This window comes from Zosterops lateralis (genome assembly GCF_965231275.1).
Source record: "Zosterops lateralis genome assembly, chromosome: 1".
Classification (NCBI taxonomy): Eukaryota; Metazoa; Chordata; class Aves; order Passeriformes; family Zosteropidae; genus Zosterops; species Zosterops lateralis.
Genome location: NC_139762.1, coordinates 23,360,988 through 23,388,524, shown reverse-complemented (window position 1 = coordinate 23,388,524; position 27,537 = coordinate 23,360,988).

Genomic DNA, 27,537 nt, shown 5'->3' with positions numbered 1-27,537 from the left:
CTGCCATTTCACATTTCTCTGATGGTTACTGGATTGTTGGTAGAGTCTGTCACAGTCATCTGATCCACTCTGCTCACCTCACTCAGGTACACTGCTCTGATCAGAGAACTCATATCCGATTAGGATGTCGATCTGTAGGATGTCGATTATGGATTACTCCTCTACTCTGGACCTGTAATAGCCCTGAAAAACTTAGAAAGAAACCCATTTTTCAGTTTCACTTGCAAAATGCAATCAATATTTCTGATTTCAAGGGTATTGCACACTGAGAGAAAATAGTAAGTGAAAAGTATTATTTCCAAGTTATAAATCATGATATTTCCTATCTTCCATTTACTCCAGTTTTTTGGCATCACATGACTGGCTTGTTCATCAATCAGTTTATATTCTTGCAAACAATAAAAGACCTTATAAATGTATTGATCTGGATCAGAGATCACATACAAAATCACATACAAAAAACCAATTCCATAAAAAGTAATTTTTTGCTCTTTGGAGCATGAAATTTACTATCAAAAGTATTCATGAAAAGTCAAAATGTGGCAAAATACAAAATTGTTTACAGGTCATTCCTGCTATGCAGAAGCATGTAATTTTCCATTTCATAAGAGCTAAACTCTATGTTCTGGTGCTAAGTGTGAACCTAAGTTATAAAATGCAGAGTAGTTCCTTCATGTCTCTTTTAGGCATCTGAATTTAGTTGCTTGGTTTTAGATATCTTACCCTCCAAATTTATATCTTTTAGGAGTAAAGATTAAAATTGATTTATGTAGAAAGATTTTGATGTTAACATAAAACATGATTCAGACCAAAAACCAGCCTGTCATTGCATTGCAGCACTAGCTGCCCAAATACCTTGGGAGATGAAAAGGGCTGAGTAACCTTACTAAGAGGTGATGCTGTCCTTGCTACTCTTCTGAAGTTATTAAAAATTGCCTAATTTCCAAGATTTTATGGGGGTTCTAGCAATAATAATAACAGCACTCTCACAAAACATTTTCAGTCCACCAACACAATTGAATTCAATTTCTGAGTGTGGAAGATTTTCATTTCCTTGGAGCCATGATGGGAGCCAGGTGGTGGTCTCGTCCTGGCTGACATTTTCCTACCATTGTTCTGCAATAAGATTGCCTACCATCTTGCAATATAAAATTGTGAAAACTGGTTAATATTTCCCAGTGCTGCTGAATCTCCTAAACTTTATATAAGGTTATAAGTACAACAGAGTATCGGATCACAAATGCCATCTTCTAGATCACTATTTTGGTCTCCTCATATTTTACCTCTCCTTCCACTCAGCAAAATGCACCTTAGACACTCAACTGAGACTGCATTTTCAAGGTGTCTTTTAAAACTTCTTTTTTTTTTTTTTTTTTTTTTTTTTTTTTTTTTTTTTTTTTTTGACTTGAAGGTTTTAAGCCTTAATTCCTCTTCTGCTTGTTCATTGATGGAGCTGCTCTCTTTACTCACACTGTGATCTGTCCCAAATTCAAGCTAACAAATCAAGTCAGGAATGTGACAGAAATGACATGGATGGATTTTTCACAAGCAGTATTTTTGGAATTCAGATGTCCTTCATGTAACATTATTTGGTACTGCATTTCTTGAAATTATTGTATTGTTTCAACCTGAAATGAGAAAGAATCAGTGATGGTATTGCAAAACTTGCTCTTAACTTGCTCTTTCCATGGTTTATGTTTTATAAAGCATTTAAGATTAAATGCATATTGAATATATAAAACATTAAATATAGGAGAATATAACTTTAACAGGCTTACTTTACTGCTAGTAAACAATTTCTGTTTATTCAAGGCAAACTCTTATTTTCACATTTTTTTTCCTAGTGGGATATTAGTCAACTATAGACTAACATTGAGCCTTACAGTCAGTATACTTATTAACCACTTAGTTAACACATTGGGGTGTTTCATACATAAATTTCTTCATTGATAAAAATAGTATTTGGGGTAAAAGACCTCTGCTCACAGGAAGCCATATGGATTTGCATGAATTTGGAGGGATCTGATGGAGAATCAAACTCAGCCATTCTGGGTGCAGCTGCACTGGCAGTTTAAGGTATAGTGCAGGTGATTTTTTCAGTGTTAATAATTTTGTATTTTACCTTTGATGTACTATAGATGACAATTTTCTGCCCCCCTGGTATGCAGGAACTGCATTAATTTTTCTGACCTAGACTAAGGAACAGAAAATTTCTGGCATGAAATTTTTCAGACAAAAATATTACTTTTCCTATTTAGTTATAGCCATGCCACTTCTCAAATCAAGTTCATAGTGGCAGTATATCTGAAAGGGAGATACTGATGGCAGGAACATTTAAATTAAGTATTACCACCAAAGAACTTAATATTGGAAAACTATATCCTCTCAAGCAGTCATTCACCTAATTTTTTTTTTTTTGTGTTTTCCATCATAACTGCTAAATATTAAATGGAGAATGCACTTCTTATTGTCAAAGCCTGTTTCTCTCTCCAAGGACTCAGCTCCTCTTAGTGCATTACTTTAGCACATAAATATGAACCATCAAAATCTCACTTTAATTTGTTGACTTGTAAGCATTTTCAAAAGCTACAGTATTAGTGTACTGGTGTCTCTGACCTGAATCACTAGCTGGGATCTTGCCAGCTTGTTGTCCTTGAGAAGGTGGTATCACAAGCTGGGTGTTTTCCTTGGTGCTGATGATTTTACAGTGAACAAAGAGTAAGCCTAGTTGCTCCTAACAGTACCTAAAGGTGCAAATACTCCACAGCTTTATCAAGATCTGAGATTGCCTGCAGATGGGAGCCAAGGTTGTAGGCAGCCTTCAGAGCCTTCCCATGAAGAAATCCACTGGGATCTGGACAGGAAGAGGGTCTGCTCAGACATGCAAACAGCAGAGAGCAGTCTTCTCACCCTGAGGCTTGGAAAATAGCCTCACCTGGTCCCTGGGTGTCTCTAGCAAAAAAACCCTGTCCAGAAAAGGACTGATTACTAAAACTACATTAGGTATTAAATTTCTTAGTTTCAGATGAGTAAAAGTTAGGATTAATTGGATTAATGTGCCTTAAGAGAAAATTAAATATCACAGGATTTGGAACACTTCATAACAGGCAACTAATAAAATCAAGTCTATTTTTTTCCCTAACAATACATACTTGCAGGGGAACCTTCCTTCTTCACTTATTACTTGTTGACATTGACATCTATGAACCAGATACTTATTTGAGTAATATGTTACAGGGTCAAATTTGAAAATTCAATCCTTTAGGAACACGTATGGCATATATTGACTTCCTACTGCTATAAAGGATTGTACTGCATATTTATGGCTAAGCATATGCTCAAGAATTTTCCTGAATGGAAATATGCACAGAACCACACTTACAAAATTTGCTGATTTAGAGTTCACATACAAAAAGAATTGTGCCATTTTAATGTCATATTATTATGGTAGCTTATAAACTTATTTTGATTTATTACAGTGAAAAAAGATTCTGGGCAGAGCTAACAAGAACAACCGCATTACAATCGATTCCAAGGAAGTATATAAAAAGAAATCTTGATCCTCCTCTGTGCCTATGTTAAATATTGCATTTTAAATAGCATCAAGTTGTCAGGATCATGCACAGTGGATTTAGTGATCAGAGCACATGCTTCATGTTGAGCACCAATCCTTCTTTCAAAAACCTTTTTTTGTTTCAAGGCAATCTTGACCTTTCCTGGTTCTCTTCATGGAGTACCTGTATCATTCAACAACGCTGACTCATGAATTCCTTTTAGATCTGCCACCATTTATTCTATTTTCCTCTCTGAGTTTCTAGTCAAGAAACAAAATTCAGGATCTCCTTAGTACCAAATGAATACGAGGTAGAGTTAATTCTCACTTAGTAACATTTTACACTTTACAGTTTTTCAAAATGTCTGGAGAAAATCTAGGACAATGACTAAGCAGGATTGTGTTTTTCCTGGTAGGAATAAATTACAGAAACATTTTCTGTAATGCATATTGATGTATTAAATGTTTTGTAAAATAGATTACCTGAAAAAATGAGGGGATGAATTATATTAATACCTAAATGAGTCATATACAAGAAATAGAACAGAACTTAATTTTGCCCAAGTAAATATTGCCACGACTTTGTCTTATAACAGTAAGTAGTTAAGCTTATTAGGCCAACCTCCAAAACCCTTTCCACAAATGCCATGTTGACAGTTCTTGTGACTCATGCTATTTATTATTATCTCTAGGCAGCTTCCAGCTCTCTCTACCTCATGTATATAGAGTCTGATTCAAAGGCCTGAAAGATAAAAGCAAGGGGAGAAGGCCCTGGGAGTCAGTAAAGTGTCTGGGAATCAACTCTAGAAAGACCAAAGTAATTGGTCTTTCTAGTAATTGCTTTCAAAAAAGCAATTTTCAAGTACTGCCATCTTCTTACAATTAAGTTTTTTTCATGTTTTATAGTGAGGTGCAATAGAACAGCTGAAAGGTGAAATAAAGACATATGTGAGTTACAGAACACCAGTGTGTATGCCTTGGGTCTGAAGTAGGTATGGTGAGATTTACTAGATCCAGCAAGGCTTAGGGTAGCCAGGTTGGCATGCTTGTCTTGATTCTTGTGAGTTAGCATTTTACCTTTTTTCACCAGACTTTAGTCAGCTTAGAAATTGAGAACTTTCTTTCAATAAACAGTTAATTTAACATTCTAATAAGTGAAATAAATGACAAAAATTTCAAGTTTCTATTAGAAATCATACCATAAAATTTCAGATGACCTTTAATCCTCGGCTCGATCCTTATTATATTTCCTTATTATATCTGACTGGTTGTTTTAAACATTTTGATCAAGTGATAAAATAAATATTATTGATGTCAAAGAGACATCACACTTTAGAGAAAACCAATCTGAGTAACATCATGACTACAGATTCTTTACCAACTGAACTGCCAGGACTGAATTCTCAGACAGAGGGAGAAAGAATGTGAATTTATTAGTCTACAGTTTTAGCCAGGATAACCCAATCATAATAGGGACAATACTTTTGTTACATTAAAGGAAATCTGTGTGCTTGAAGAGCAGAAACCTGACTAATAGGAGGAAGCTTCATTTGTGCCATGTTTCATTTGTAGTATACTCATCACAAGGCAGTGTGACCAGAGAACAATGTTAGACACCATAAACAACGGTATCTTAGAACAGTTATAACAAAAAGCTACAACAGCAAAGCTACTTATCTTTGATAAAGTCCTGAACAACGAGTAGAACAAAATTCAAGGAATAATCACAATGAAAGTTTCTTCAACATTAGTATAAAAATACACTAAAATTCAACAGCACTATTGGAAGAGAAAAAAAGTATATAGTTTGGTTAAAAGGGCCTGAATAAGAGTGTGGAAAAGCATAAAATTCTTGTAGGTAGAATGGAGATTTCAGATATAGCAGTGGAAGTGCTGTTTACTTATAAAATATGTATTACTTATCAAAAGGATAGGTTTTGAAAGAGCCATAAAAATCAAAATAATAAATAAAATTCTAACATCATTAACCACAGAGGCTGTTATAATTAAAAGTTACACTTCAGAAATAAATGGAAGACTTGTTCAAATGAGAAAATTTGAAAGGAGTATGAATACTCTCTAGCTGAACATAAGGCCATAATAGGGGAAGACAAAAAATTACTTTGATGTGGAACTTGCTTAAAACTTTAATGAGTACTGAAAGTTCCTCAAAAACAACAAATGCAGGAATTTTCCCAGTTTTTGCACAGGCCTATTATATGAGGTAGATTTATTTTCACAAGTACTTTGTAGGAAACACAATTTAATTTTCATGCTAAACTTCCTGTTATGCAGGACTTGAGCAATAGGATCGTTTGCCACTAGCTTGACTATAAAATTATAACAATTACAAAGTAGCAGATAGCTAACTACACAATAAAATATTGTAAAATCCAACTTGAAACGTAACATGCATTTGAATAATTTATGGTAATGAACATTGAATTGCATCATTTGATCTTCATACCACACCACTTGTGATTTTCATTTCTTGCATGAAAAGTTGGTTTTGCAAACTCTGAAATACATCAGACTCAAACAAGGGCTAGAAAGAGCTGTTGCTTCCAAAGGGGGAGCAAGGAATGATTTTTGTGAGATGAATTGCTACTCATATTTGATATTTGAATATCAAATATTTGAATCTGGATTTTACAAATGTTTTTCCCTGCTGTTCTGGCCAAAGAAAGAATCAAACAGATCTGTCACCTTGGCCACAGGTCTCTTTAATAATTAACTTATGTGTCTCATACTTCATGTATGTGCTTTTATGCATCCTGTTTTAAGTGCTATAGGAATTTAGTGGCCTGGTTTGGAGTTATGGATTTTATGAGGTAGTGACAATGAAAGCTCATATTTGATAAATAAATGTCTTTCTGTAGTTCTCAGGTTTCATCTAAGAATGACCTAATGGAGGAAATGCGGCAAAGCATGTATGCAGCAGATGTACACAGGATCTTGCCTAGGAGGAAGAACTGCCTTTTCTACCCAGAGATGTGTCTGATGACATTCCCCCTGGGACGTGACAAACATCCGCTCTGTCACTCCAAGTCTCTTAAATCAGAGTGACACCTTCAGAAAAGTGTTGTAGGCAGTCAATGCATTTGATGAGCCAGACCATTGTTCCCCTTCTGTTTAATGCTGTAAACACAGGAGCTCCTTCTGCATCTAAACATAGCTTATTTCTCTCTATATGCGTTGACTTCATCTTTCCAGTTGAAGTGCCTAGTCTATGGTGGTGTATTTAAGATTTTCTAGAAAAAAATACAGTTTTTAAAGTTTTCCATTTTTTAATGAGAAAAAGAAGTCAGTCAAAATGGACTTCAGTGTTTAAGAAAAGTTGCCGAATGGCAAGACATGGCCCAAAGGGAGCATAAGCAAAAAGATTCAAAAAAGGAGCAGTAATCTGCTTCCTGAAAAAAGGTGAATTGCAAGTACAATGTTCTTGCAGCATGGGAAAAGTTAAAGCCTGCAATTCAGCATTGTAACTTGATCATTTGAGTTCATACATTTATAAAATGCATGAATTAATCCATTTTGCAGAAAAAAATTCTGGAGTGTTGACATGGATGGAACTTAGATAGACACAAGAAAGAGGAAATTTTTGAGACCTGCCTCTAGGCTTCAAGAAAACACTTCTGCTACATTTTCTGGCATGCAAATATATGTCTCAGAACAACACAGCTAAATTTCAGTGTTGTATTTGTGAACATTTCTTAAATTTTTGACAGTAATACTTCACACAGAAGTGTGCAGTACCTAAACTGACTGATTATCTTCTCAATGAAATGAGTGCACCATGTATTTAAAAGGAAGCTGGATCTGAGGCTGCCTTCAGACTTCAATTTAGAAACAGAGGTGTGGATGGAAAGTTTGTAAATATATAACAGTCTGAGAAAGAAGAAACTGTGGAAGATGGACATCAAATCATAAACCACCAGGTTTCCTAGGTCAAGGTGTTAGAATGAATATTTGCATATTAAATTCTCAATTTTCAGCTCTACTGTAGTGTGCTTTTCAACAGCAATCAGTACTTGTGTAATAGTCATTACAGTTATATAGAATTAGCAGAAAAAGGAATAAGCTAAAATGTTATGATAAACCCCCATGATCATATAAAATATTGTCAATTGAGAAAAAAAAAAAAAAAAAGAAAGACATTGTAAGGGTAAAGATATGAGATAGGATTAGAGAATGTGCTTTATAAATTCCCAAAATATTTTTTCATTTATCTTAGCTTGCAGCTGAGAAGCCACTCTGTATACTGTGCACTGTTTGCACAGATTTACTGTGCCTTCTGTACGATGTGACACATTTACTCAGTGCCCGCTACTAAAGGTTAATGGTTTGGTCACAATCTTCATATTAAATATGGTACAAACACTAACTTGTTATTCATGGGTCATGAGAGAGTCTCAGGGTCACCTTTTTACAGGCTTCTAAATATGGCCTTTAAATTTAAGCTTGTTATGTTGCAGGTACCCAGCTTCAGCTTTGCCAAAGAGTAGAGACCATGAATAAAAAGGAAATTCCACACTTTGTAAAAAATTTGCCCTCTAAACAAAGACCAACAGCCATAAATAAATTGTCCTGTTGAAAATAATCTGGAGGTATCAGAGTGTGGGAAATGTCTCTTGACCTTCCTGCCATTTTTCTTCTTTAGTATCACAAGGCAGTTGCCTGAAACATGGTCATAGCTATTGACTGTGATTCTTCTTCCTGTATACTTATTAATACTGCCTAATACAAGCTGTTCTCCAAGCTAACACTGTGGTCTGACAATCAAAATACTAACTGAAATTCAGAAGCATCTACTTTGCATGTCTGGCCACAAATGATTTATAAGACTGTAAAATACTGACTTCACAATATTTCTTGCCCTAAGCAGAGCCAAAGCCTCTCTGGGCTATATGCACTGTTTGGGACAGGGACTTGCCAGTGTGGCTGCCCAGAACAGTCATTACCAGTCAGGACAAGAGATCATGTGATGAAAATCCAAAGCTTCTCTCCACATGGTCATCAAATTCTCCTGAGTTTTTAATGCAAGAACTCTGAATCATTTCCACTGCCTTTCTTCCTAGACCCTTCCATTTGCTCTATGTGTTTAGTCCTGCAAAAAGGAGACTGTGACAGATGGCTGCTGCATCTTGAAAGTGATTCACTTTCACTTTCCTTCATCACACTGAAGGACTAAGCCTGTCCTTCAGTGTGATGCTCACAAAGGCCTTCAGCTTTCACAAAAATGCGCAAAGTTCAGGACATTTGCAATATCCTCCTTATTTTAATTTTAACCAAAAAATAGTTGGGAGTTTCAGAACGTATGAGGAGCACTTGGAAAAGAAGATGATGTGTCTTGCCTTATGGAGATCCTGATTTCCAAGTCTAGGCTTACAGGCAGAGCTCTTTTTACAGCTCCACTCTCCAAGGAGTAGATTAGTGAAAGAATTAATACAATGAGTAGATTAGTGAAAGAATTAATACAAGAGGATAAGGAGAGTTTGATTTGAGACGTAAAGAGGATTCAGAATAGCATGAAAAATGCAGATAATTTGATAAAACCAAGATGTCTATCTAAACATGACTCCCTAAGAATGTGTAAGTGACTTCACGTTTTTAGGAAGAAATTTAATCTTTTATTAGATCAATACCTGCAACAAGCAAAATCCAAACTATTTGGGGCATACTTTTATATGTCTGAAATATAAGCAGTAGTCTTCATAACTGAGTAACTGCTGGGAATGGTTACATCTGGTTTAATTGACACTACCCAATTTTAATCAAGGAGAATTTTCCTTACTGAAGTAGGGAAGAAGGAACTGTTTGATTTTCCTTGCTTTGTAAGTTATTCCAAACAGTAGCAGAATTTACTGGAGCAGAAGACAACAGTTCTGTCTGCTGCAAAGCTTCTAATTTTTCCAACTATATCTACTAGTCTAAAAAACTCTACAAATCCTAGTCCAGTGTAGGATTGCAATAGAGTGAAGGATATAATCAAAACAAGATCACAATTTAACAGGGACATTTCTCCAGTCTGTCACACCCCTTGAAATTAATGTTAACGATATTCAGCACTTGCATCTTACTGCTTATCTTTGAAGTAATTAAATTAGATAATGTTTAGAGTAATAGTTGATGAGGTATTTGAACTGAAGATGGAAAGATTGTAGGTTTAGGTAGAATTTGAAATTAAAAAGCCACTGTAGCTTTGAAAAGGAACAACAAGTGAAATAATACACTGTGGATACGGTTTGGTTATTCCAGCCACAGAGTTTGAGTGTCATTGGGTATCTGAGACAACACAGGTCACCTATGGTGGCCAAAGCAGTAGTTTCAGAATCCTGTTTCAAGGCTACAATAGACTGCAGAAAAATAGTGAGGATATAGACCTATATTATATTAATTATAATGCACTCTTCAGTTCAGGCAGAAGAAGCAAACTCTTTACTAAGTCCCGGCTGGCAGCAATTACAGTTCCTGCCCACTCAGACAATATCTTTATATTCCTTTTGGGTGATCTGACCCTGTGTCTTGTATGCTTGCTTTTAATATTGCACTACAGTCAGAAGCTCCTTGTTCATCCACCCAGGCCTCCTGACTTCACTGCTTGATTTCCTGCTCATTGGGATAGAGAGTTCCTGAGCTGTAAGGAGGCATCTGAAAATCAACCAGCTGTTCTGAACCCCTCATCTTTTTGAGCTTGTATGTCATGGTTTTCTACAAAGATTCATGAAATCTGTTCTCCTGAAGTGGTGATGCTTTTTTTCCCCCTTTTTGTTCTCTGCTCTGAGGATCCTGAACTCCATCATTTCATGGCCACTGCAGCTAAGGCCAGCCCCAGCCTCCACGTCTCTAACTTGTTATTCCTTTTTTATGAGGTCTAGCAGAGCATCTCCACTGAGCAGCTTCTTAATCACCTATGTCAGAGAGTTCTCATCAACACTATCCAGAGACCTCCTGGACTGCCTGTGCCCTGCTGCGTTGACCTTTCAGCTGACATTGGAGTGGTTAAAGCTTCCCACAAGAACCAGGGCCTAAGAGCAAAAGGTTTTCTCCAGCTGTCTGAAAAGGTCCTTACCTACTTATTCCTGATTGGGAAGTCTGTGACAGATGCCACAACAATGGCTTCACACTAATTTGGCTCATCACTAGTCCCAAGGCAGATGCCCTGTGTCTTCTCTGCTCTGTCATGTAAAGTGCACCTTGCTCTGTTCATCATACTGGCCTGTCCTTTCTAAAGGAGCTGTATCCATTCTTGTTAGCACTCTGGTTGTGTGACCTAACTCACAACAACTCTGTGATCTCAATGAGATCACTGCCTTGTAACTCCATGCAGAAATCCTGCTATTTGTTGTTGCACATGCATCCTTTGGTACCAAAAGTCACAAGTTCTCAGCCTTTGCCATCAGAGAAGTCTTGATTTTCCAACATGATAAGCACAGGCTTTGCCTGCCCCTCTTTCAGTACAATTTGGGGCTGGAGCTGGTGAACCTGCAGGGTGTCAGAGAAGAACTGACCTTCTTATTGGCATCTCTGATGCTGCATAACCTGCTGAGCTCTTGCAGCTCCTTTGTGCAACTCCTACACAGACCCTTGCCCAGCTCACTCCTCCTGCAGGCAAGGAGCCCATTTCCCCAGCCCCAGTCCTGGTGGGAGGCTACAGACAGGCATGTGCAGGAGAAGAGTGCAAACCTGTGCTCCAGCCCTCTGCAGCTTGAAAAGAGCAGAGCCTGCATCCCAAGAGCAGGCAGACTGTCAGCATCAAGCTGGAAGAGATAAAAAGAAAACTGCTGCCACTCATAAAAGGATTGTGATTTGATCCTAATCACAAGGAGTTTTGGTTTTTAATTCTAGTTTTTACATGTGATGGAAAATCTGTAACTAACTAAAACTCAGGGTTCAGTCTGACCCTGGGAAGGGAGTCAAGTTTAAGATAGATCTAATGTACCATACATACTGATTCCCCCCCTCTCTCTGAGAATTTGTTGTTGAAACCATAAAACTGGAGACTGCAAGTATATTTTTTGACCCAGAACTAAAATACTACCAAAGAAAAACAATTAGTCCAGCCTAGTGAACTGACCCAACTACACCCTGACAGAGCTTACAAGAAGGCCAGTGAGAGCGACTTTGAATCTGTTTAGAATGCTGCCTTAGGTACCTAGTGTAAGATGCAATCTATTTCAGCTGCAGAAGGAAAAATGTTTCTAAGAGCAGACAAAATAGATGCTAGTCTAGTGACTTTTACCATAATAAAATTAAACAACAACAACAAAAATTCTCCAGGGACAGCTGGTAATTAGAAAGTCTCCAAAACTGGTTCATTAAGCCATTTGCTAGCCAAGTACAAATTGTGAACAGAGAAAAAGAAATTACAGTCTGTGTTTTAAATGTTATTACATGTTTTAACTGTCATTATGACCAGCTGAAGGAGATAATCGTCTTAGAATTAGTGCCTGCATCTCTGTGGGAAAAGCAGGCTGAGACAGGGCTCATTATACTGTAAGTGGAATGGCCATTCATTAGCTATCGATTGCAATTCCAGCTATCTGAAGACTGCTGTGCTGTCAAAAGCAGCATGGATTTCATATCCTCCCTAACAGCTCTTGACAGTTACTGGATATGGAATTCCCACCACAAAAGCCATGTGGGATGTGGGGGGACTGTTGCACGTTAAGAGATATATGCACATCTCAGGGAATGAAGGCCACAGCTCTATGGCTTTTTCTGAGGGACTTGGTCAGGCAGAAATAGATCAATCTTTAATGAGCTCACTATAGGCACACATAACTGTATGTGTGTGTGTATATATATAAATATAAAATGTGTAATTATAAACATAGTTATAATAATATGTGTGAATATGGACACATATAAGTAAATTGATATGTAAACTTTTGTGCACATATGCACATGTATTCATGCTTCTCTATGTCGGCATTTTGCGTTCCAAATAGATGCTGGGAATTTTTTTCCCTAATTTTATTTGAGAAAGACATTTAACAAAATTGTTCCTCTGTTGCCTCACAGTGCTGACGAAGCTTCCACTTATGGATGTTTTTTTCAGAGTCATAATTACAGTGTTACAATCTTGAAGAACATGCTCAGAAGTGCCTGGCAAATTATCTGGCTTCCTCTGAAGTATTCAGCATTCTAGAGTAAGTGGACAGAAAATTTCAGTCCTATGCAGTGAAGCTGATTTATAAGAAAATGTTAAAAGGAAGAAATTTAAATTCTGTCAATAGAGGTCAGGGGTGTGAATAAAAAGAAAGGACTGAACTAGAGTTAAATGTCCTGGTTGCCAGCTCAAGCCAATTGTAAGGGCAGAAGTACAGAGCAGCCACAGCTGTTTCAGAGGGGTGTGCACATGCCATGTTGGCTCACTGTGGAAGGGCCTTTATACAAATCTGCACGTGTTTGTTTTAGCTTTCAAAAGCTGCATAAACTCTGCTGAGTGGAGGATTTGGCTGTGGGATTGGATGGGCTGGTGAGAGCTCCAGTGTTATGAACCATCCCAACCTACCATTTTCCACAAAATGGAGAACTTTCATCATCAGTGTCTGTTCCAGTGTGGAATAAAATCACAACATTTTCTTTAATCTATAAATCATGTAAGCTTTCTAGATAATATAATGAGCAGACAGTAACAGCTGGGTTATAAGCATTTCTAGGAATGGTTAATGCTATGATGCTTAAGGGATGCTGAGATGTAGATGAAGTATTTCAGCCTTTGCCTAGACTGCTGTAGATGAGTGTGAGGCTTCTGTGTCCTAGATGAGTGTCCTTGCTTCTAGATAATCAACTGTTCTGGGAGGGAAAAATCTATTCTGTGATTTGCCCAGGGAAAAACACAAAAAGCCTTGGGAAAAAAAAAATTCCATAAAAGGTGCAAGTTAAGTGACATTGATGTGTTTTTCAACCATCCAATGTCCTGAAGAGCTTTTCTAAATAGTTTCTGCCTTCTGAGGAAGCAGGACATGATGATGCCCTGACTTCTACCAGGAAATATATGCCTGCATGGCATGGCCTAGCTAAAAATTCAAAAGTTTAAGCCTTTCACAAACCAGGTGCATCAACTGTGGTGAAAATTGCTGTGTGTGTGTGAAATAAGACCTAAACATCTTCTCAAAGCTCAGCAGGGGGTATCAGGAAACCCAAGTGAAATGAGAGAAAAAAAGTGTTCTCAGTGATGTGTCAGTGTAGAGACTGATTTGTCAAATACTTTCCACCAAAATTCTTTCTGCTTGGAAATGGTGGGAAGAGGAAACAAAGGCCAATCCCAATAAACCAATGTTTGCTATTGAATTAGAAAACACTTTGATTCTTTGATTTTGAAATGAAATTTTAATGCTTCATGGGAGCATTTGCTGATTGGCACAGATCCTCTCACTTTTTTTTTTTTTTTTTAACTGACACTTAACAGATACCTCAGACAACACAGAATAGCACAGCTATGTATTCAGGCCCTGTATAAATGCCATGGCATTTATCCACTATGTTTATCACCAGGTTAGATTAAGTGGTGCTAGAGGGCTAAAAGCATGTAATGGAGGGTTTATCACGAGAGTTCAAAGCTTCAAAATCATGGGATTTGAACAGTTTCTTCACAACCTGTTCTGCAGGTTGTGAACAATTTTAAAAATCATCTCAGTCTGCACTGGGAGAAAAATCTCTTCTTGACCCTAAATCTGAGTGATTAGTTAACCTGCCTTGATTTAAAGTAATTTTCATTAATTTACATCTGTTATTAACTTTGTCAGTTGTTAACTATTGGAGGTGAAGATTTTCTAGGCAAGCAAAGAGTCAAGTAAACATTGCTCAGATAACTCTAATGTGAGTGTGGTGTTAGTAAATAGTAGTTATGTTTTACATTATCTGCTTTTGAAGTATAAACAAGAATTCATATTTTAAGAGTTGCAAATAAATGTGTATGGTGAATTAAATTTTCTCTGGGTAGTTCTTAATAAATTTGAAAAAAGAGGGGTAGTAGAATTGTCACTGCTCTGACAAGACCCATTAGCTCTTATAGAGGTTTTTTCCCTTATTTCTATTTATTAATCTTCCCTTAATTCTATTTATTCTCTAATTCTATTTATTTTAAAATATCTATTATATCTATTTATTTTAATATCTATTATTATCCCTAAAATTCCCTTAATTCCATTTATTAATCTTTACTTTCAAGACAACAAGACTGATGGCTGTGTGATGCTGGCCCCACTTTCATTCTCCACCCCTTCCCTTAGTCCCAAGTGTTATCTGTTTCATTTGAGTGCTCCTTGGCTGCATCTGCTTTTCAGGTGAGAATACCTGTAAGTCCTGTGTTCTCTACTGTTCTTTTTGGGCATGGGAAATAGACTATTCTCATGGCATGGATTTAAAGGGATACACTTTTATGTAGTTAGGAAAACAATTATGAAATACTGGGTGGCCAGAAGACTGGCTACTGTACTTTTACTGGTATCAACCATCAGTGAACTGCTGATGAAATCTGTTCCTGGTTACTCATGGGCAGCATAGTTGCTCATTAAGGAGTTGAGCAAGCAGGCAAGGATGAGCAGAGTCAGAGGGGCATATGGTGAATGTGTATGAAGTTGTTTAACATTGTATTCCCTGCAACTGCCCACTCTATCCCTCCACCCAAAGAGGTGCTACTCCAGCAGACTTAGCAAGAAAAAAAAAATCTCTCCTTGAAGCTTCCATAGTCCATTCAGTTATCCTTTGTAGACTTTTTAGTTCATCATTTCCCATATAGGGTAAAGGACATGTAAGTGAACACGGATGTATGTAAATCCTGTCTGCAACCTGCCCCAGGGGTCAGCAACCAGTTTTGGCAGAGGTGAGGCAGGAGGCTAGGAATGGGAGCATCTAAAAGTATATCAGCCTATATGTAAAAGGATGCCTGTATCCCTCCAGTGTGGGTTTCTTTGAGGTCAATGTCTTTTTTTAAAAATAAATTTAAACAGGCTTTTCCTAGTCACATTTGCATTGTGTTACCAGAATTTCAAGAGCAGTAACATGTGTTTGTTATTAAAATCACCTAATTCATATCAGAATCATTATTACTTGGGCTAAGTAGTGATTTATCTACTAGTTACCTAAGAAAATGTTTTTCAGTATTGCATGCTGTTCAGAAAACATGCTTCATTCTCCCTGGAATTAATGCAAAATCTTCTGGTACCTAGAAAGACCTCATATTTTTTTCTGTTCTTTCCTTTTTTCCTTCAGAACTTCCAGTGTTGTGTGTATTACAATGCCACAAGGTTTAACAGAATCTCTTCAGTGATGCCTCCTATTAGAGACTGTTCAGTATAAAAATATCTGCTCATTTAGAATAAATGGCAGAGACAAAGATGAAGTCTATATCAAATCAATCAAAAAATATTTAGCATGCAGTGGTTTTGACTTGGCAACCTGATATTAGAATAATTATTTATTAATCTACCATCACTCTCATCTTTTTTCCTCGTTTTCCCCTTCATGTACTTTGCAACTAAACATAACATGTCTCTATTTACATAATCTTCTCCTGCCCTCCTCCCCTGAGAAAAAAACCCCAAAATTATATATTTTTACAAAGGCTAAGGATATTAAATGGCTGCTGGCAGAAATTGAGGATCTCTGCCTCTGAACTGAAACCTAATGAGATGTCTGTAGACTGGAAATTTCTCAGGCTTCAACCTCTTTATTTATTCCCAAGGAAGTGGTTCTAGAGAGGACAAGATGCTAAGTAAATTGTCTTCAGGCCATATTGCCATTGAGGAATAAAAAAAGATGTGCTCAGCTCTGGATCTTTGGTGGCAAATCTTCAATGCATGGAGGGGAAAATATTCTCAGAGAGAAAACCGTGTCTTCCAAAACAAGCCAAAGCTGGGATTTTTTCCTGAGAAATGGCTGATTTCTGGGAGAAAAAAATTCCAGTTCAGTGAGTAAAATTTGTACCAAAGGGCTTATATGGTTCTTCCAAGCTGGTTTCCCAGCCAGCCTGCTCTTCAGATAACCATATAAATGAGTTATTCCTTTGGGTCCAGATTTCAGACTGAGGTGTGATCTTTGCTGGAAGAAGGAGTGGCTCACACTTGGATGTAAGGAAAGTGTTTATTCACCCAAAGGCCCCGGCGTCAGTGTGCGAGTGAGGATTTGGGCTCTTACCTGCCCCTAAGTACAGGGGTGTTCCTTTTGGTAATGAGGGGGAGTGACTTGGGTTTGGGGGGCATTGACACGGCCATTTTGGGGCAAGAGGGGTGTGGGGATAACTGAAGCCTTGGCTGAGTCACCAGCTTCTGCCAAAGCAATAAAGTACTGGGGTGTGTCAAGAGGTAAGATACAATGGCCTGGGATAGGGCTATTGAGAGGATAACGACAGGTATTTGGGAAAGGGGAGTGGGGGTAGGGATGAACTATTACAGAAACTTAATAACAAAAACCATACAGAACTTTAGAAAACTCAAAATGCACTGCAACAGGCTTATGGTTTGGTTAAAATGTAGGATTTACAGTGGGACAATGAACGTGTTGTATCATGAGACCCTGAAAATTTTTTCTGCATGATTGCAAAATTTTGCATAATTTTTTTTTAATTGACTATTTTTGCAAAGTCTTGCAAAAATATTCAATTAACAGTAGAAAGGGCATAGATTATTGCTCTGAATTAAATGTTTGCTTTATGCTGGCATTATAATAATTTAGGAATAGGTACAAAAGATCCATAGACTCTTACCTAATTATATGCATTTCTGTAGTCCTTCTCTGCATGAAAATATTGATAAAGAGAATCAAGCCTGGGGATGGCTATCTGTTACATAAAACCTGAATTGAGTAATTTATAAGGCCTGGGCTTTGGTTTTATGAAATCCATGTTAGAATTAATTGCATTAATTGCTAAACCAATAGACTGATAGCTCCTCTGATGACCATAAAGGCAGTTTTCTAGTCCAACACCTGATTGCTTCACAACTGATCCACTGAGATAAGTGAAGAACAAATCCTTCTCAAATTCCAGCAGTAAACCATTCTAAGAGTAATTTCTTTATGCCACTGCTTTCCTACATGTGTCAAGTAAATATTAAAGGCCCTTGCTGCTGCTGCTAATGAATAAAACGGAGTTTTCATGGCATCCCTGGGGAACAGAGCCCATGAGTTCTTTTCTCCCTTTGGCTAATAAATCTACAGATGCTGACTTTAATAAATAGATTAATAAATAAATAAGTAAAGAGTAGCAGCAGCAGCAGGATCCTAGATGGTTCTGCACGAGTAATCTGACCTGACATTTGGTAACTCGTGTAGTCTCCTTTAGCTCAGTGACCTTTGCTGGAAAAATGAAGTACTGTAGGTGGGATCTGATCCAATACCCACTGAGGGCAAATTAAAGCTTTCCTTTTACTTCACCTACATTTTGATTGGGACCACATCAAGAGATGTAAATGAGAATACAGGACTTCATGTCAGTTTGACTTTACAAAGTGCATGATAGCCTAAAAAATAAGCAGAAGAGAGACTGGTCTAAGTTAGCAAACTTAAGTTTAATTTCTCCTGCCTAGAAAGGAAGAGCTTTACAATTCTCAAGATCTAGACCCATAAATCACTGCATTGTGAGGGTTGATTTCTTCTTAATGACTAAATAAAGGTGTATTACTATGCTAGTGTACTATGTAGTATGTCAGCCTCCATGCCTAGTTTCCCCCACTCTATATACTGGTCCATTAGAGTAAAGATAAGGTGCAAATGGAAGTCATTGTTCCCTGTTTAAAATGTGTAATTCAGCAAAGTGAGAGACAGCTGATCTGGCTTCCATGTCTTGAAAATAATTGTTCCCATGAGACGAGTGAACTGAGCATGCAGTACTTCTCACAATTAAACAGCCTGTATCTGGCATGATGGACAGGTGGAAACGATCCTTTGTTTTCTACATCTTGGGTATACAGTTCTGTGTACTGCTATTACTTGCTGTTTTATGGAGAGGATCCCTGGGGATTCTCTTCTGTCCCTTACAACTCAGCAACCCAGTGCTTTATGTACATCTCTGACTGTATATGAGTCCTTCAAATGCATCTGAAAAAATGCAGGGTCTGTAATCTGGTTCAAAAGATTTTAAATCACTTTTACATCTCTGGCATCTTTAACTACCAAAAGATGCAGATGCTTTTACCATTCCACCAAAGACCTAGTGACAATAATGCCTTTGATGACTGGGTGCTGGTGACCCAGTCCTGCCTGGTATTGATGAGTTGTGTGCTCTTCTAAATACTCTAAATTTCCATGGAAATGAAAGAGAATCAAGGGATTAAGGCCCATGAAATTTACATTTTCTTGCATTCATTAAGGCAAAAGCATTATTTTAAAAGAAACTGAAAACACTTGTTGATTGCAATAAGTTTTTAGCCTTATGTATCACAGCATCAATATACATCCTCATGCAAATCCTGAACACAAACCTTGTAATAACATTGTATGTCATGTTTAAATATTCTGGAAAAAAATGTTTGTCTAAGTCACAGTTGCAGCTGCTTTTCCAGAAAGGTACTACTCTGAGGTAGCTAATGAAGTGTTTGACCTGACTAAAAAAAAATCTTTCTCTGTCCACATGATATCATTCAAACCCTACTTTAAATGATCCTGCTTGTCTTGTTATTTTAAGCTGTGTTCCAGCAGAGCACTTAATGAGAAGTAAAAAAACAGATGTGCAATTAAAAAATAAAAAACCCCCTGCCTTATCACCGTAAACACATTGGAGGGAGATATGAACCTTGACTGGCATCCTCAAATGCCTGGCACATTTCTGCATTTTGCATATTCAGTGCAATAAGCTTCATAGAATTGAAAAACTGACTACATTGGAAGGGTCCTCAAACGATCATCTGGTCCAGTCTTTCTTGGGAAAGGGAGACTACCTGAGGTTTTCTGCCATCCTGTATAACTGCATCTTGAAAACCCACAAGGGTGGGAATTCTACCCCATCCCTCGGGAGGTTGCACCAGTGATCAAGTGTTCATGGCAAAAAAATATTCGTACATTTAGATGAAACCTCTTCTGGAGCAACTTGTACTTACTCTGTTTTCTCCATGTGACTCCTCATAAAGATAAAGCATCTGTCTTCTCTGGAGATGCCATTTAAGTACTAGAAAACTGATAGAGTCCTCCCCAAAGCTTCACTTCCTCAGGGAGAAGAGACTGAATGCCTCCAGTGTTTCCTTAGGTTCCCCATTCCTTTGATCTCCCATCCCTTAGATCACCTTTGGGGCCTTCATTTAGACCTTCTCTAGTCAGTCTACATCTTCCTTAAATTCTGAGGACCAGAAATGGACACAGTACTCCAGGCACACCTAACAAATGTTGGGTAAATAGGGGTTTCACATTTCTATCCTTGCTGGTAGCCCTCCTCAGGTGCTGCCCAGGAGCCAATCTGCCTTTGTTGCTGCAGTGGTGCATTACTTGCTCACATTCAGCTTGTTGTCCACCAGCACCCACAGCTCTCTTTCAGCAAGGCTGAACCACACAGATTCCTAACCTATACTGAAATCTTTGGTTATTTTGTCCCAAGTTGAGGACTTAGCACTTGGGGTGTGGTTTGTTTTTTTTTTTTAAACTTCGTACTGTTCTTGCTAGCCCACTCTTCTACCTGCCCAGGTCATTTTATTCAGCAATAAACTCCCTTTTCACCAGGCTGCTGCTGAGTTGCTTTTATAAAAGCATTCTCATATTTTGTGAGAGCAGAAAAATGCACCCTATTATCTACTGCATGAATCCTTCCATTTGTCTTTGCAATGCACTCAGAGCTCCAGGGCATGGTTTTGATAAATAATTTAGGGCTAATCCTGGAAATGCTTTCTGTGTGGAGCTGCCATTGAAATCGATGGGTGTTCTGAGCATGGAGAACTTGCCCTAGTGGGCCCTTAATCTTGCAGTAAACCAGAGAGGCATTTGTTTTGCAACTGAGTGTTTGGTGGAATAATGAGAGCATGTGTATTGAGATTTTATTTTTCATCATTCTTTGCAATGAGGTAGGACACTGTAATGTTTATATTCATCATCTATGCAATATAAGAAAACAGTAGTGGATTTCTGGTCACTGTTGACTGTCAGTGGTTATCAATTTTTCATCAATCAGAACATGAAAGACACACCTCTGCAGTCATTAAAATGCTTATAATCATCATTACACTACCCTGTTTCTACGAGTCTGTTTACATGAATATCAGTAATCAGCGTAACTCTGATTTTCTCTCTCAGTAAAAATGTAACAGATAAAACTGCAAGCAATCCCAGGCTAGCTCATAAGTATAAATGACTAAGGTAAGTAATAAAAAACAACCATGAAGGATATCATAATAACACATAAGATAAAGCTTATTGAGAAAAAATGGTATTCTGAAAATTCTGTATGAAAAAAACTTATTTGCATTGCCAATGTCTCGATAATTTCTTTGAAATTGCTAGCTATTTTATCATCATTATTATAAGATTTTTTAAAAAAACAAAATGGTAATTCAGCTTAAAGGTCAGGAACCATAAATAGATAAAACCTTCCTTTAGATATATTGTCTGCATATAAAATAAAGTTTTTAGTTCTCTTTGGAATGAAAGTTTGAGTTAATATCTCATTTTTAAATGCTGTTATTTACAAAGCAAAAGGTTCTATGTGTCTCAGTGGGCTAAAGTAGATTATTAAAAAGCCAGATATATCCTATCCTAAATTGAAGTGCTGATTTACTTGCTATTTTTTAAAATGTGCTGTGGAGAGTTCTCCATATTTTATTTTTCTCATCAGAGAAAAGCTGCACTGATAATGTGGGCCCAGCCCCAGTGTTGAGGACCCATGGAGCTGTGCCAAGCCAGCCTTCCCCAGAGCAGACTTGCACACCTGTGTCACTTAAGGCAAATCTGTGTCCATGGGGACTCCAAAATGAAACGATATCTGCATCCAAGCAGTGTGAAGTGATGGGCCAGAGGCTGAATTTTGGCTTTTGTTTGTTTGTTTGAGACCCACATTGGGGCCCACTTAGAACATCCTTATTCCCTGCTCTGGGTCTGCCTGACACGAACCAGAGATCTGATCCCAGGGATGTGTCCTGACCTCCTGCCCCACACCTGGACAGTACAGCAGCACCCCAGATTCTCTCTTTACTAAGGGAAAAAATGGTATAGGTACATGAGCATTTGAACTGTGGGGTGTAAGCTGTCTGGTTAATAGCCGTTTTATAACTCATTTTACCTGTTTTATCTTCCCTTCTCTTCTCTTCTCAGTGAGTGGTGGAAAAACTCAGTAGGGTATGAAATACTCTGTAGAATTAAATACTATGATACATACATGAACTTGTGTATGCATTCCCTCTTAAAATCTCTGAAACTTTAAAATGTTTCTGGTTAGTAAATATTGATAAAACTGTATTTCTAGTGGATAGAATTTTGGTTGGACAAATTAAATAAAATACTCCTGTGTGAATAAAATTTCTCTTCACAGAACACAGTATTTTGAAGTTAACTACATTTGCTAAATTTTTTGTTAGCTTTTATTTAAAGTTTCAATGTTTGCATGATTTTCATGGGCTTGTCATATTCTCATACCTTTTTGTTCTCCAGTTGCAAGCTTTGCCCAGTTGTGTTTTGCTTGGCCTTATTTTTAGCACATCTCTCATCCTGGATCACATATACTCAGGCTAAAATCCTTGAGGCAGTGTGAGAGAGGAGAGAAAGCTGGCTGGGGAAAAGGAGTTCCATAGTCTTCTGAGTACCAACCTTTCCAAACTTTTTCATGATATTTTCAATGGAAAGCATCACATCTTTTTGTTGTATAAAAACCCCAAGCCCACAGGAATAAGAACCAAAGATAAATTAAGACCAGTTGCCTTGTCCTAAGAACATACTGGAACTATGTTCCATGGTACTGGCTCTATAATTGCATTCTGTGTTGGATCAACCTACCCAGATATCCTAATTTTACACCTGGCAGATCTGGCCGATGATGGGTGTCTTCAGGTGAGACTCTTCAGAGATAGAACAGAAATTCAGTCTTTCATTGGTATTGAGGCTGTCCTGCGCCAGTTGTCCACAGGAGTGCTGCTTCATCCCAGAGGGTGAAGGCCATGTAAAGGGCATGGCATGTAATTCACTGTAGCTGTCACTTTAAACTATATTTGGTTGGAACAAACCATAAACAGAAATCAGCCCTTTCACTCAGAAGTAAATATCTGGTATTTATCTTGTTTTGATAAGAAGGGAGAAAAAAACCCAAACAACCGCAAAAATTTTAGAATTTGATTTAAAAATCTAAAATATTTAATGGTACGTTGTGCTTACAATGTTGCCTTTAAAATTCTGCATGTCAAAATCCCAGGACATGTGCCATTGATCACAGGAGATATGGACCATTTGCTCCAGACCAGTGAGCAGCTCCAGTTCACCCTAGATAGCTACCCAGGCCTGGTGGGAAAAGGTGAGAAAAGGTTGGGAAAAAGAAAGTTCAAGCTTAGTTACATAAAGTACTTTCATTCTTTAAACAGAAGTACCCTTCCCAACCACACAACCATCAGCACGTACAGCCATGACAGCCGAGAGAGTGCCTGAGGTGATGTTGCTGGCAGTGACCAGCATTCCCTGGGAGAATAAGGTAGGTCTGCTAAAGAGCATGTGCCAGGCAGTGAACAACCCCAAAAGCACTCAGCTGTCAAAAAGGACAAGGAAGTCACAAACAATGGAAAGGACGCTGAGCAAGCTGAAGGCACAGTTGGACCTGTGGGATATACGGGATGGGTTGATTTCTTTTTCTATCGATTCTTTTAATCCTTTTTGTTGTTTTATGTATGTTCAGTTGTTTAAAACGTTGTTTGTTCAAGTCTCTGGGGAAAGCCTTCATAATTAATAAAGAAGGGGGAGTTGTGGAGGCCAGTGCACCTACTAAATCAGAGCACCTGAGGCTTCCTTGGAGGAATGTCCTTTAATCGGGACAAATCCCTTCATGTTAGAAGGAAAAGAAGCTGCCTCCTCCCAGAGTTCTTTGGTTGTTATTCAAATATACTGCAGTTCTGCTCTCCCAGTTGGCCTGTTGACCTCCCTGCTCTTTTTTCCCTTATATGTCCTTCCCCTCAAATGTTCTCCCTTCCCCAAGGCCCCATTGGCTCTGATTTGGTGCAATCCTCCGCCCACATTCCGCCCCTGTTTCCCCATTGGTTCTCCTTGTACATTGCCCCACCTCTGCACCACTTTCTCCCTCACCCATTGGCTCCTGTTCCCAACTCCACCCCATATATAAAAACTGGTCCCTCATTTGTGACTCTGTCTTTGTCCCTGGCTTTCTTCACATGAAGATGGAATAAAACCTCTCTGTGGAACTCTATATGAAGACTATTTCTAAATGCCAAGGGACTGGTTACAGCTCTCCGGTGTGAGTGCTGAGTAATTGTGTCAGTGTGCCTGTGACTCCTGGCAGCTCTCACTTGGAGACGCTTCCAGAAGGTTGTGGCACCTTTCTACCTCCACCCACTGGAACATGGACATAAATTTTATATTTAGCTGAAGATTATCAAACAGCCTTTATTCATCCAGCTGAACATCAAAATTGAACACTATCATGCCTGAATTTGACCTCTGGCATTCAAAGCTGGATATCTGGATGCTTTTGCTTTCTCTAAAGTAATGGAGGTGAACAATAATGTGAATACTAGCCTGTGTCATGCTCTTGGATCAAAAGGGGGAAAAATATTGCATTGTGAAACGTAGTGCTCAAGCAGAAAAATAGGCTTGCTTTATCAGCCCTGTAACCTCCACAAAGCAGTATGGCATTTGATTCTGAAATGATTCATACCTATTGTATCCAACCTTAATAAGACCAAGTGTTTTTATCAGCCCCTAGAAAAGACAGAGAAATACTGGAGAACACTCAGTAAACAGCCAGGTAAAGAAAGGATTCAGGAGCAGGGAAACAAGCCTTGTGATGACTTGTGAAGTTTACAGAGTTCAGCCTAACCAGTTTGCCAGAAAGGCGCTGGAAGTTGCAGGAGACTGGTGCTTACATATAGTTGCTGCACAGGGAAAAGAAATTTGAAGTGAAAAATAGATTTTTCAGCTGTCTGCAGGAGGATATGACTGATTTAAGTGGCTGAAAATTTAAATTTCAGTAATCATATTTTGAAATTTGATATAATATACAGTTAAAAATTAATGCATTAAAATATGTTTTCTTCCACTGCTTTCTAATGAATATACTCTAATCCAGATTATTTTAAAAAAAATTCTGCAGTCTGTGTACACAGAAAGTGATGGTCTCCTGTGTTCTTATCTGGGTCCACAAGTACAGCTGGTAGCAGTACTCCGGTTTATTAAAATCCATCAGCTTGTAGTTTGTTTCAGAAAAATGAACAATGGATTTTCTATAGCTAAATTCCATTTCTTGATTAATAGAGGTTAACTGGATCAAGACTGCAAAGTGGGAAGCTTCCAATTTGCTTGACCTTGTCTTCTAAAGATGCCCTAATCTGTGGGTTTCTATACTGAGATTTATTTCCAGCAGGCCAATTCATCATTCATTTTGTTTAATCATACTTTAAAAGGTGAGTGCAATAGAACTACCTGATAGCAAAGAATAAAATGAATAAAGATATTTTGCATCTGGTCTGTAGGAAATAATTAAAATAGTTTAAGAAAAGAAACTAAATTGAATAAAAGATGCTACCTAAACTGCGGGAAAGCAATAAGTATCAGCTAGAAACTACAGATAATGGTATCATACTTGCATCTATTGCCTTCAGTTATAAAGTATATCTAGAATTTTATAAATTGGGGGTTTTTTTTCAGAACATAATTTATTAGCTGTCCTCAGTGTTTATTTCTCCCTGAAATATGAATATATTGCATTAGAAATGGTATTACTAGCTAAAGAAAGAAATTTGCAAAAGCTTAAAGGATATTATTAATGATATGCTGGCTTATGACCATATTTTTTTATTATTATTATTTTCTTTGAAGTGAATTTTTTTTGTAAATAACATTAGTTTTTATCCAGGGGGCTGAGTGGGAAGTAGAAGAATCTCTTCCATTAAAAAAAAAAAAAAAAAAAAGAAAAAAAAAAAAGAAAAAAAAAGAAAAAAAAAGTGTTTTAAGTCTTGCTTTGAAGTCTGAAACTATTCAATAACTTTACATGACAATTGAAATCCATTAATGAAGAAGTTTCCTAAGATAGCTTCTCAAGGGGAGGGACACGAACCCCTGGAATAATTTGGGGTCTGGATTTAATGGCTGTATTGGTTTTGCATGGCCTGGTTTATGATAGTGGGGGACCACAGGGGTGGCTTCTGTGAGAAGCTGCCAGAATTTTTCACTATGTCCAGCAGAGCCAGTTCCTGGTGGCTCCAAAGATGGATGTGCCACTGGCCAAGGCCAGGCCAATTAGAAATGGTGGTAACACCTCTGTGGTAGTAGATTTAGGAAGGAAACTAAATAAAAAGTTGTTCTGCAGTTGTAACAATGGCCAGAGAAGAGCAGAGTGAGAACATGAGAGGAACAGCCCTGCAAACACCAAGGTTGGTGCAGAAGGAGGGGGAGGAGGTGCTCCAGGGGCTGGAGCTGAGATTCCCCTGCAGGCTGTGGTGCAGACCATGGTGAGGCAGCTGTGCCCCGGCAGACCATGGAGGGCCGTGGGGATGCAGGATCCTCCCACAGCCCATGGAGGAGCCCCATGCCAGAGCAGGTGGGTGCCTGGAGGAGGCTGTGATCCTGTGGGAGGCCCATGGAGAGAGGGCCCTGCTCCCAGGCTGGAGCAGCCTGTCCCTGCAAGGACTGCAGCCCGTGGAGCAGTGACCCACACCGCAGAGTCTGGGGAGGACTGTTCCCCATGGGATGGGCTCACGCTGCAGCAGGTCACAGGGAGCTGGTGAGATGAGCTCACACTGGAGAGATTCACAGAGAACTGTCTCTGTGCCACCCCACGGTGCAGCAGGGGAACAACTCCCCTCCCTGAGCAGCAGGAGAAGCCACGGATAATGAACTGACCATAACCCCCATTCCCTGTCCCCTTGCACTGGCGTAGGGGGTGGAGCTGGAAGGAGGGAGGGGTGGGGGAAAGGTGTTTGTAAGGGATTATTCTACTTCTCATTATCCTGCTCTGATTTTGGTAGCAATAAATTCTCTTTATGTCTCTAAGTTGAGCCTGTTTTGCCTGCAATGTATCTGATGAGTGATCTCTCCTGGTTCTTAGCTCAACTCATGAATCCTTTGTTAATTTATTTCCAGCCGCAGAGGGGAGTGAGTGAGCAGCTTTGGTGAGTGCCTGGCATCTGAACAGCGCCAACCCATGACAATGGCCTGAGCTTATATCATGAGCTCTGGTTTTAACATTCACCTATTTTCTTTTCTCCTGGTAAGGTCTTTGGGGGCCATGAAGTACCAATTCCTAGGAGCAAGCTCAGGAAATTAATTAGAGGACAGGAAAGTCCAAGGCATTATTTATAGTTTGTTTAATCTTATTCTGCTTTATTGATAAGAGGCTTTATCCAAGCTTCAGATTAAAACCCAGATTCCCTAGACATAAATAAATTTTGTTTTGTTTTGGGGTTTTTTTGTGCCTAAGAACAGCATAAGGCAGTCAAATACTGTGTTCTGGTTTGACCTGTTGCCTGATCCTTGGCTTGCTTTAAGAGTGATGCAACTGTAATTGTTCCTACACTGGCCCTGCTTCCCCACCTTTTTGATGAGATCTATCACCTGCTTATGAATCTCTACCTGTTTATTTTAGACCATCACTAAACAGCTATTTGGGCTGTGGTTGTGCTCCTTTGAAGGCTCGTGTCAGTCCCTTTCAAACATTCTGCCTCTAGGGCAAGCTACCAATGAGACTTAAGAACCTGCTGATCACCTAGTAGGTACAACCAACCTCAGAAACACTCATACCCCACAGCTTGGGTTTTGCTCTCAAAACTAGAACTTGTGCTGCAGCTCCCTCCATCTGTTTGTGTCTCCTGTGTCACAGGTTGGCCTCCACCAAAACCCTGTAGTGCAGT